At 38.9% G+C, this 12,237-nt stretch overlaps 1 protein-coding gene across 1 annotated transcript in view; it reads right to left on the reverse strand.

The window, feature by feature from the left end:
• IQCH (IQ motif containing H) overlaps positions 1-12,237 on the reverse strand; it is a 209,783-nt gene that overhangs the window by 115,330 nt on the left and 82,216 nt on the right. The window lies entirely within an intron of this gene.

Consider the following 12,237-nt stretch of genomic DNA (forward strand, 5'->3'; position numbering starts at 1 on the left):
ATTGTGTGGTCAGTAAAAAAGATGATTCTGAAGAATTAGAATGGCTTTGGGGAAATAATACAGGTGGAAAAACACAGTAAATATTATTTTTGATATTAATTTAATCTCAAAGCAACAACATTTAGCAAACACATCTCGTCCATAGGTGGGTAGGCCTACCCGCTAGACAATGCTTGAGAGAGAAATCACATCTCTCCTGTTGGCTGGCAGCAAATCCAACTGCCTTTTACAAATAGTTCAAGTCTGACATTCTCAGGCATGAAAAATCCTTACACTACTCTTTCCAAGAAAGAAAACAAAAATAATTTATTTAAATAGCAAACTGAGTCAAAGGAATGAGGCTTCTTTCAACTCCCTTAGTCCAACACCTTTTCTGTCCATTTTATAACAGCCATGTTAGAAAGAATGGACAGATACTGACAAATACAGCACATCAGTACAGAATTTGGAATCCCACCTTGAGCTCTTCGCTGTTTTGCATTATCTCAAGTTGGCTGCTAGCAATCTCTTCGACCACCTCTTAAAAAGTAGCTGGAATTCCAGAGTCTAATTACTAAAATTCATCTCCACAAAAGACATTTGTTGGTTGCCTCTGACCAACCTGGTTTGACCTGGTTTTCGGTTTTCTTGGCTTCCAGGGAGCCTCCCTGACTGTAAAAATTGCCCATCCCCTTCCTGGAGTCTGACAGTTGGCTAGAGTGTATGAAGACACCATTTTACGCCTACAAATTTTGCCTTGACCTCTGTGCTCTCCTGCCCTGTTGTTCGCTTGGACTATCCCCTCCCACTTCTGAAGGCCAGTCCACACCCTGCACTTGGGCTGCTTGAAATCTAGATTCACCCATAAAGTCCTGTTATTTCTAATGTCCGCAGGCTCAGTATACTTTTGGTTAAACTATCAGTTTCCTGTAGATGAATGAGATTCATTGTAAATTCCTCATGCTGAAACAAAACAGCTGACAAGTTTTTGAGTAGGCATAATTTTGAAAGGATTTTAGTAAAATTTTAATGAAATCTGGTAGATAAAGTTCTAAAAGATTTGTAATTTCATATGGGTAATCCACAGTTAATGGTATATCTAAAATTTTTTAGAAGTTTTTCTTAGTCACCTGCAGAAATTCTGTCACTGAATTTTAACTGCTTGTAGCCTTAAATTTTATGGGACACATGCGTTTGAAGAATGTGCGTCTCCAAGAAAATTGTATCATGAGGTACTGCCTATATTTTGCTACTCAATTTTCCTTCTGGAAAAATCTGTATGATAAACTTTGCCAGAGTTAATGTCAGAGGAAAAAAATCATCTTTCTGGACAACCCCGTGAGCTTCTATGGTAGTTACTGATATGTACCTGCCCAATAGCCTTTCTTTCTTGCTAATGTTAGAACCTCATTTTTTTTTCAATATGCCCAGCTCCAAGGAATGCCAGATTTAGCAAACAAAATATTTAGAGGACACACAGTTACATTTTAATTTTAGATAAACAACAGATAATGTTTTAGCATAAGTATGGCCCAAATAGTAAATATATTTAATATCCAGCGAAGAATTTTCACGAATGGATTTTACCAAGAATTACTTATTATACTAAGAATTGAGCATATGTCCCAAATCCTAACCCTAACCCTATACCTAAGCCTATCCCTAGACATTCACTTTCCCAGCCTTTCTTAGAGCTAAGAGTAGCCATGTGACCAGTGAGATGTAAGGGGAAGTCCATCCAGGGGCTTCTGGGAAGGGAGTGGTAACCACTGTTTTCCCCTCTTCCTGCCTCGAATGTGTATGTTAAAGCCCAGATCTGCAGGAGCCATCCTAGAGCCAGGAGGTGACAAGCATGAGGTTGATTTGAACATCCAAAGAAGATAAAGCAGAAAGAGAGCTGTTTTGATTCTTCTGATGAGTACCACCAGTCCTACACTGCCTACTTCCTGATTTCTTACATGTGAGACAAATGAACTCCTCATTGATTAAGCCACTGGTAGTTAGGTTTTCTGATATTTGCAATCCCATACATTGCTGGCTGGTGCCCTTCTCCCTCCCTCCTTGTCTCCATTCTGTTCTTGTCTTATTGTGTGTGCTAGGGCCTCAAGGACATGTTCAGTGATGATGGCAGTACTGGTCATTCTTGAACTGTCTCTGCTTTTAATGGAAAGATAGAATGCTCGTAAAGTTTGCCTACTAAGAATATTGGTTCTGGGGGGGCGCCTGGGTGGCATGGCGGTTAAGCGTCTGCCTTCGGCTCAGGGCGTGATCCCGGCGTTATGAGATCGAGCCCCACATCAGGCTCCTCTGCTATGAGCCTGCCTCTTCCTCTCCCACTCCCCCTGCTTGTGTTCCCTCTCTCGCTGGCTGTCTCTATCTCTGTCGAATAAATAAACAAAATCTTTAAAAAAAANGCCCTTCTCCCTCCCTCCTTGTCTCCATTCTGTTCTTGTCTTATTGTGTGTGCTAGGGCCTCAAGGACATGTTCAGTGATGATGGCAGTACTGGTCATTCTTGAACTGTCTCTGCTTTTAATGGAAAGATAGAATGCTCGTAAAGTTTGCCTACTAAGAATATTGGTTCTGGTTTTTCTTTTTTTTGTTGTTGTTGTTTTTTGTTTTAAAGATTTTATTTATTTATTTAACATAGAGACAGCCAGTGAGAGAGGGCACAAGCAGGGGGAGTGGGAGAGGAAGAAGCAGGCTCCCAGCGGAGGAGCCTGATGCGGGGCTTGATCCCAGAACTGGGATCACGCCCTGAGCCGAAGGCAGACGCTTAACAACTGCACTACCCAGGCGCCCCTGGCTCTGGGGTTTTAGCTGAAGGCAATAATCAGGGTCAGAAAATCCTCTTATACTTCTACTCTGCTCAGAGGTTTTTTTCCACCTATTGTTAATGTTGAGTTGCATTTCATGATTTTTAAATTTTTGCATGTACGGAGATGATCATAGGATTTTTCTTTTTTAATCTGTTAACATGGCGAATTATATTGTTTGATTTGTTTAATGTTAACTCTTCCTCACATTCTTCCTTATGATGAAGGTAAAAAAAACCAAACAAACCATAGTGCTAACTTTTACTTAGAACGTTTGCCTCTATGTTCCTGAGATTGATCCATCATATTTTTTTCTTGCACTGTCCTCATCCAGTTTTGGTACCAAAGCTATAGTAGCTTCATAAAATCAGTTGGCAATCTTTTCTTCTTTTCTTTCTCTATGGAATAGTTGAAGATAAGGATCACTGATTTTTTAAGTTGGTAAATCTTGCCTATAAAAGGCTGAGGCCCTTTTTCCTCTGGTATGTTTTCGTGAGTGGCCATGTGTGCACACATCCACGTGTGTTGTTTAAGACAGAGATACATTTTTTACTATCAGTTCAAATGACCTAATGGTATTGTTTTCTTTAAGTTTCCTACTTACTCTTGAGTTAATTTTGGCAATTATTCTCCTTTCATTTTAAAAAATTGACATAAATCTATCATACTATACCTTAAAAAAATTCTGTGTCTTTTTTCATTTTAATATTATTTGTGCCTTCTTTTTTAAAAAAAATTCAGCTTTATTGAGGTATGACTGCATATAATTGACATACAAAATTGTAAGATATTTAAAGTGTACAGTGTGGGGCGTTGATATATGTATACATGGTAGAAGGATTCCCTCCCATCTAGTTAATTAACACATTCATCATCTCACATACTTCTCTTTTTTTTTAAGTTAATGAGAACATTTAAGTTCCACTCTCTTACCAAATGTCAATTATTTACATTATTGACATTAGATCTTCAGACATTATTCATTTTATAGCTGAAAGTTTGTACACTTTTACCAACCTCTACCCACCTCTCAGTCCCTGGCAATCCCTTTTCTACTCTGTTTCTATAAATTTGACTTTTAAGAAAAAAATGCACATATAAGTGATACCCTGTAGCATTTGTCTTTCTCTGACTGGCTTATTTCACTCAGCATAATACCCTCCAGATTCATCCATGTTGTCACAAATGCAGGATTTCCTTCTTTTTTAAGGCTGAATAATATTATATATCCACACATATATTTGTTATATATATATATATATATATATATATATATCACATTTCCTTCTTCCATTCATCCGTCTACAGACATGTAAATAGTGTCCATACCTTGGCTATTATGAATACTACTACAGTGAACATGGGAGTACAGATCTCTCTTGAGATAATGATTTTGTTTCCTTTGGTTGTCTACCCAGAAGTGGGATTGCTGATCAGACGGTAGTTCTATTTTTAATTTCTGGAGAAACCTCCCTACTATTTCCCCTGGTAGACTTACTAGTTTACATATTCACCAACAGTACACAATGATCCCCTTTTCTCCACCACCTGCTAGCCTTTGTTCTCTTGTCTTTTTGATGATAGCCATTCTGACAGGTGTGAGGTGATATCTCATTGTGGTTGTGATTTGCATTTCCCTGATGATTAGTGATACTGAGCAACCTTTCATGTCCCTGTTAGCCTTTGTTTCTTTGAAAAAATGTCTGTTCAGGTCCTTTGCCCATTTTTTAAATTGGGTTATTTGTTTTTTTGCTATTGAGTTGTATGAGTTTCTTAATATATTTTGTGTATTAACCTTTTATTGGATTTGGGGATTGCAGATATTTTATCCCATTCCAAAAGTTGCCTTTTCATTTTGTTGGTGGTTTCTTTTGCCATGCAGAAGCTTTCTAGTTTGATGTAGGCTCACTTTTTTATTTTGGCTTTTGTCATCTTTGCTTTTGGTTTCAAATCCAAAAAATCATTGAGCTTATCCCTGTGCTTTCTTCTAGGAGTTTTATGGTTTCAGGTCTTATATTCAGGTCTTTAATCCATTTTGAGTTAATTTTTGTGTATGGTATAAGATCATGGTCCAGTTTCATTCTTTTTATTGTGGCTGTCCAGTTTTCCCAACACCATTTGTCGATGAGATTATCCTTTCCCATTATATATTCTTGGACCCTTTGTCGAAACTTAATTGACCATTAAAACATGGTTTTATTTCTGGGCTCTCTATTCTGTTCTGTTGATCTGTGTGTCTATTTTTAATGCCAATACCATACTGTTTTGATTACTAAAGGTTTGTAATATAGTTTGGAATTGGGAAGTGTGATATCTCCAGTTTTTTTCTTTGTCAAGATTGTTTTCCCTATTCAGGGTTTCTTGTGGTTCCACATAAATATCGGGATTGTTTCTTCTATTTCTGTAAAAAATGCTATTGGAATTTTAATAGTGATTACATCAAGTCTATAGTTTGCTTTGGGTGGTATGGCCTTTTAACAAAATTAGTTCTTCTAATTCATGAACATGGAATATGTTTCCATTTGTTTGTGTCCTCTTCAATTTCCTTCATTAATGTTTTATAGTTTTCAGTATACAGATCTTTCACCTGCTTGGTTAAACTTATTCTTAAGTATTTTATTTATGCTATTGTAAATGGGATTGCTTTCCTAATTTCTCTTTCTGATAGTTCTTTGTTAGTGTATAGAAATGCAACTAATTTTTGTATATTGATTTTCTATCCTACAACTTTATTGAGTTCATTTATTACCTCTAACCATTTTTTGGTCATGTCTTTAGGGTTTTCTTCCTTTCTTTTTTTTTTTTTTTAAAGATTTTATTCATTTATTTGACAGAGAGAGAGACAGCCAGCGAGAAAGGGAACACAGGGCAGGGGGAGTGGGAGAGGAGAAGCAGGCTCCCAGTGGAGGAGCCTGATGCGGGGCTCGATCCCAGGACCCTGGGATCACGCCCTGAGCCAAAGGCAAGACGCTTAACGACTGAGCCACCCAGGCACCCCTCTTTAGGGTTTTCTATACAGAACATATCATTTGCAGAGACAATTTTACTTCTTCCTTTCTGATTTAAATACCTTTCATTTCTTTTTCTTGCCTAATTTCTCTGGCTAGGACTTCCAGAACTATGTTGAATAAAAGTGGCAAGAGTGGACATCCTTGTCCTGTCTCTGATCTTAGAGAAAGAACTTCTTTTTTTTTTTAAGATTTTATTTATTTATTTGATAGAGAGAGAAAGCACAAGTAGGCAGAGCAGCAGGCACAGGGAGAGGGAGAAGCAGGCTCTCCACTGAGCAGAGAGCCCGATGTGGGGTTCAATCCCAGGACACTGGGATCATGACCTGAGCTGAAGGCAGCCACTTAACTGACTGAGCCACACAGGCACCTCATAGAGAAAGAACTAGCTTTTCATTATTGAGTATAATGTTAGCTGTGGGCTGTCATATATGGTTTTTATTTTCTTGAAGTAAATTTCTTTTATATCCAATTTACTAAGAGTTTTTATCATGAAAGGATATCGAATTTTGTCAAATGCTTTTTTTTTTTTGGTATCCATTAAGATGATCATATGATTTTTATCCTTCATTTTGCTAATGTGGTATATTGCATTTATTGATTTGTATATGTTGAACCATCCTTGCATCTGGGAAAAAATCTCAATCAATCATGGTGTATGTTCCTTTAAATTTGTTGTAAAATTGAGTTCGCTAATATTTTATTGAGGATTTTTTGCATCTTCATTTATCAAGAATGCTGACCTGTAATTTTATTTTCTTGTCTGCTTTGGTATGAGGGTAATCCTGGCTTTATAAAATGAGTTTGGAAGTGCTCCTCCTCTATTTTTTTTTGAAAGAATTTGAGAAGGATTAGTATAAATTTTTCTTTAAATGCTTGGTAGAATTCACCTGTGAAGCCTTCTGATCCTGGAATTTTCTTTACTGGGAAGTTTTTGATTACTCATTCACTCTCCTTACTAGTAATTTGTCTCTTCGAATTTTCTCTTTTTTTTTTAATGATTTTTTATTATATTATGTTAGTCACCATACAGTACATCCCCGGATTCCGATGTAAAGTTCGATGCTCCATTACTTGTGTATAACACCCAGTGTACCATGCAATAAGTGCCCTCCTTACCACCCATCACCAGTCTATCCCATTCCCCCAGCCCCCTCCCCTCTGAAGTCCTCAGTTTGTTTCTCATAGTCCATATTCTCTCATGTTTCATTCCCCCTTCTGATTACCCCCCTTTCTTTATCCCTTTCTTCCCCTACCGATCATCCTAGTTCTTATGTTCCATAGATGAGAGAAATCATATGATAATTGTCTTTCTCTGCTTGACTTATTTCACTTAGCATTATCTCCTCCAGTGCCGTCCATGTTGCAGCAAATGTTGAGAATTCGTTCTTTCTGATAGCTGAGTAATATTCCATTGTATATATGGACCACAGCTTCTTAATCCAGTCATCTGTTGAAGGGCATCTCGGCTCCTTCCATGATTTGGCTATTGTGGACAATGCAGCTATGAACATTGGGGTGCATATGGCCCTTCTCTTTACTACGTCTGTATCTTTGGGGTAAACACCCAGTAGTGCAATGGCTGGGTCATAGGGTAGTTCAATTTTTAACTTTTTAAGGGACCTCCACACTGTTTTCCAGAGTGGCTGTACCAACTTGCATTCCCACCAACAATGTAGGAGGGATCCCCTTTCTCCACATCCTCTCCAACAATTGTTGTTTCTTGCCTTGTCTATCTTTGCCATTCTAACTGGCGTAAGGTGGTATCTCAGTGTGGTTTTGATTTGAATTTCCCTGATGGCTAATGATTTTGAACATTTTTTCATGTGTCTGTTAGCCATTTGTATGTCTTCATTGGAAAAGTGTCTGTTCATATCTTCTGCCCATTTTATGATTTGTTTATTTGTTTCTCGTGTATTGAGTTTGAGAAGTTCTTTGTAGATCTTGGATACCAGTCCTTTATCTGTGGTGTCCTTTGCAAATATATTCTCCCATTCCGTGGGCTGTCTCTTAGTTTTTTTGACTGTTTCCTTGGCTGTGCAGAAGCTCTTTATCCTGATAAAGTCCCATAAGTTCATTTTATCTTTTATTTCTCTTGCCTTTGGAGATGTGTCGTGAAAAAGGTTGCTCTGGCCGATGTCATAGAAGTTGTTGCCTATGTTCTCCTCTAGAATTTTGATGGATTCCTGTCTCACATTGAGGTCTTTCATCCATTTGGAGTTTATTTTTGTGTATGGTGTGAGAGAGTGGTCAAGTTTCATTCTTTTGCATGTAGCTGTCCAATTTTCCCAGCACCATTTATTGAAGAGACTGTCTTTTTTCCACCGGATGTTTTTTCCTGCTTTATCAAAGATTAGTTGCCCAAAGAGCCGAGGGTCCATTTCTGGGTTCTCTATTCTGTTCCATTGGTCGATGTGTCTGTTTTTGTGCCAGTACCATGCTGTCTTTGTGATCACAGCTTTGTAGTACAGCTCGAAATCCGGCATTGTGATGCCCCCAGCTTTGTTTTTCCTTTTCAACAGTTCCTTGGAGATTCGGGGCCTTTTCTGGTTCCATACAAATTTAAGGACTATTTGTTCCAGTTCTTTGAAAAATGTCCTCGGTATTTTGATCGGGATAGCATTGAAAGTGTAGATTGCTCTGGGTAGTATGGACATTTTAACTATGTTAATTCTTCCAATCCATGAGCATGGAATATTTTTCCATCTTTTTATGTCTTCCTCAATATCTTTCAAAAGTGATCTATAGTTTCTAGCATATAGGTCCTTTACGTCTCTGGTTAAGTTAATTCCAAGGTAACGCATGGTTTTTGGTGTTATTGTAAATGGGATGGATTCCCTAATTTCTCTTTCTTCAGTCTCGTTATTCGTGTATAGAAATGCAACTGATTTCTGGGCATTGATTTTGTATCCTGCCACCTTACTGAATTGTTCTATAACTTCTAATAGTTTGGGAGTGGATTCCTTTGGGTTTTCCATATAGAGTATCATGTCATCTGCAAAGAGAGACAGTTTGACTTCTTCTTTGCCGATTTGGATACCTTTGATCCCTTTTTGTCTTCTGATTGCTGTTGCAAGGACTTCTAGTACTATGTTGAATAATAGTGGCGAGAGTGGGCATCCTTGTCGTGTTCCTGATCTTAAGGGAAAGGCTTCCAGCTTTTCCCCATTGAGAATAATGCTTGCAGTAGGCTTTTCATAGATGGCTTTTATGAGATTGAGAAATGTACCCTCTATTCCTACACTCTGAAGGGTTTTAATCAGGAAAGGATGCTGTATTTTGTCAAATGCTTTTTCTGCATCAATTGAGAGGATCATATGGTTCTTGAGTCTTTTCTTGTTGATATGATGTATCACATTGATTGATTTGCGAGTGTTGAACCATGCTTGCATCCCAGGTATGAATCCCACTTGGTCATGATGGATAATCCTTTTAATGTACTGTTGGATTCTATTAGCAAGGATCTTGTTGAGGATTTTGGCATCCATATTCATTAGAGAAATCGGTCTGTAATTCTCCTTTTTGAGGGGGTCTTTGCCTGGTTTGGGGATCAAGGTAATATTAGCCTCATAGAATGAGTTTGGTAGCTTTCCTTCTGTTTCTATTTTTTGAAATAGCTTTAGGAGAATAGGTATTATTTCTTCTTTGAATGTTTGGTAGAATTCCCCAGGAAAACCGTCTGGGCCTGGAGTTTTATTATTTGGAAGGTTGTTTATCACTGACTCAATTTCTTCATAGTTAATTGGCCTATTTAAGAAATCTATTTCTTCCTGTTTCAGTCTTGGTAGTTTATAGGTTTCCAGGAAGGCCTCCATCTCTTCCAGATTGTTTAGTTTTTTGGCATATAGCTGTTGATAAAAGTTTCTAATAATCCTTGCAATTTCAATGGTGCTGGTCGTGACCTCTCCCTTTTCAGTCATAATTTTAATAATCTCAGTCCTTTCTCTTTGTTTTTGGACAAGTTTTGCCAGTGGTCTATCAATTTTATGGATTCTCTCAAAGAACCAGCTTCTAGTCCTGTTGATCTGCTCTACTGTGGTTCTGGTCTCTAATTCATTGATTTCTGCTCTAATCTTGGTCAACTCCTTCCTTGTCAGTGGGTTAGGCCTGTCCCTCTGTTGCTGTTCCAGTTTCTTGAGGTGAGAATATAGAAACTGCATTTTAGATTTTTCTATTCTTTTGAGTGAGGCTTGGATGGCTATGTATTTCCCCCTTAGGACTGCCTTTGCAGTATCCCATAGGTTTTGGACCGTTGTGTATTCATTCTCGTTGGTCTCCATAAATTGTTTAATTTGTTTTTTGATTTCCTGGTTTATCGAGTCATTCTTGAGCAGGATGGTTCTTAGCCTCCAAGTGTTTGAGTTTCTTCCAGGTTTTTCCTTGTGGTTGAGTTCCAATTTCAGAGCGTTGTGGTCTGAGAATATGCAGGGGATAATTTCAATCTTTTGGTATTGGCTGAGACCTGTTTTGTGTCCCAGAGCATGATCTATTCTTGAGAATGTTCCATGGGCATTTGAATAGAATGAGTATTCTTTGGTTCTGGGGTGTAGTGTTCTATATATATCTATGAGGTCCAACTCGTCGAGTATGGCATTCAAAGCCTTTGATTCTTTGCTTAGTTTTTGCCAGGGTGTTCTGTCTATTTCTGATAGTGGGGTGTTGAGGTCCCCTACTATTACTGTGTTCTTATCTATATGTCTCTTTATTTTGGTTAAGAGTTGGCTTGTGTATCTTGCTGCTCCCCTGTTGGGGGCATATATATTAATAATTGTCATATCCACTTGTTGAATACTTCCTTTAAGAATAATATAGTGCCCTTCTGTATCTCTCTCTATGGCCTCTAGTTTAAAATCCAGTCTATCTGATATGAGAATTGCTACTCCAGCTTTCTTTTGAGGTCCATTTGCGTGGAAGATGGTACTCCATCCCCTTACTCTAAGTCTGAATGCATCTTTGGGTTCAAAATGAGTCTCTTGTAGACAGCAAATGGATGGGTCATGTCTTTTTATCCAATCTGCAACCCTGTGGCGTTTTATGGGAGAGTTTAAGCCATTTAGATTGATAGAGATTATTGACAGATATGATTTTAATGATGCCATTTCTCTTTAAAGTCTTTGTATCGGTTGTGACTTGCTGCTCTGTATCACTCTTGGGGCCTTTTTACCTTTATAGAGCCCCCCTTAATATCTCCTGTAGGGCTGGTTTCGTGGTTACGAAATTGGTTAATGATTGGCGATTTTGGAACGTCTTTATTTCTCCATCAATTCTGAATGACAGCTTTGCTGGATAAAGGATCCTTGGCTGCATGTTTTTCTCTGAAAGAGCTTTAAAAATGCCCCCCCAAGCCTTTCTCTCATTCCAGGTCTCTGTAGACAGGTCTGACGTAATCCTGATACCTTTGCCTTGGTACGTGAGAAATTTCTTTGCCCTGGCCGCTTTCAATACTGTATCCTTGGATCTAATATTTGCGAATTGCACTATGACATGCCGTGGCGTAGGTTTGTCCTGGTTGAGCTTGGATGGGGTCCTCTCTGCCTCTTGGACACGAATGCTTGTTTCCCTTGCTAGATTAGGGAAGTTTTCAGCTACAATTTGTTCAAATATCTCTTCTAGACCTCTGTTTTTCTCCACCCCTTCAGGGATGCCGATGATTCTGACATTGGATCGTTTCATAGAGTCAGTAATCTCCCGTAATCTACATTCGTGGGCGTGGATTTTTTTAAGACCAGCTTCTATTTTCGTTTTTTCTTCTACTAACCCATCCTCCAATTCGCTAACGCGTTCCTCTGCCTCGGTGACCCTGGCCGTCAGAGCCTCTAGTTTTGACTGCATTTGGCTCATAGAATTTTTAATTTCTGTCAGATTCGCTCTCATTTCTGCCCTTAGGGATTCTATATTCTCAGCAACGCTTTCTCTGATGCTTTTTTCAAGTTTACTCATCATCTTGACCATTGTTGCTCTGAATTCCATTTCTGATAATTGGGATACATCCATATGTATTAATTCTGTGGCCGAGGCCAATTCTGTGGCAGAGGCCACAGACTCATTATCTTTTCTTTGCTGGGGGGGACTTCTCCTTCTCGTCATTCTGATGAAGAGAGATTGCAGGGTTGTCCAGAGCCCAAGTGTTGACTGGGACCCAGGCCGTGCGCCCTTGTTTTATAGAGATCTTAGGGATGTGGGCTTCTTCCTTAAAGATTTTATTTATTTATTTGAGAGAGAGAGACAGACAGTCAGCAAGAAAGGGAACCCAAGCAGGGGAGTGGGAGAGGAAGAAGCAGGCTCCCGGTGGAGAAGCCCGATGAGGGACTCTTTTCTGGAATGCTGTGATCACACCCTAATCCGAAGACAGGCGCTTAATGACCGCGCCACTCAGGTGCTCCGGGTTGTGGGCTTCTTGATTTTTCAGCCTGCCTTCTGGGGGAGGGGCCTGCC

The sequence above is a fragment of the Ailuropoda melanoleuca genome, chromosome 5 (genome assembly GCF_002007445.2).
Source record: "Ailuropoda melanoleuca isolate Jingjing chromosome 5, ASM200744v2, whole genome shotgun sequence".
NCBI classification, from domain to species: Eukaryota; Metazoa; Chordata; class Mammalia; order Carnivora; family Ursidae; genus Ailuropoda; species Ailuropoda melanoleuca.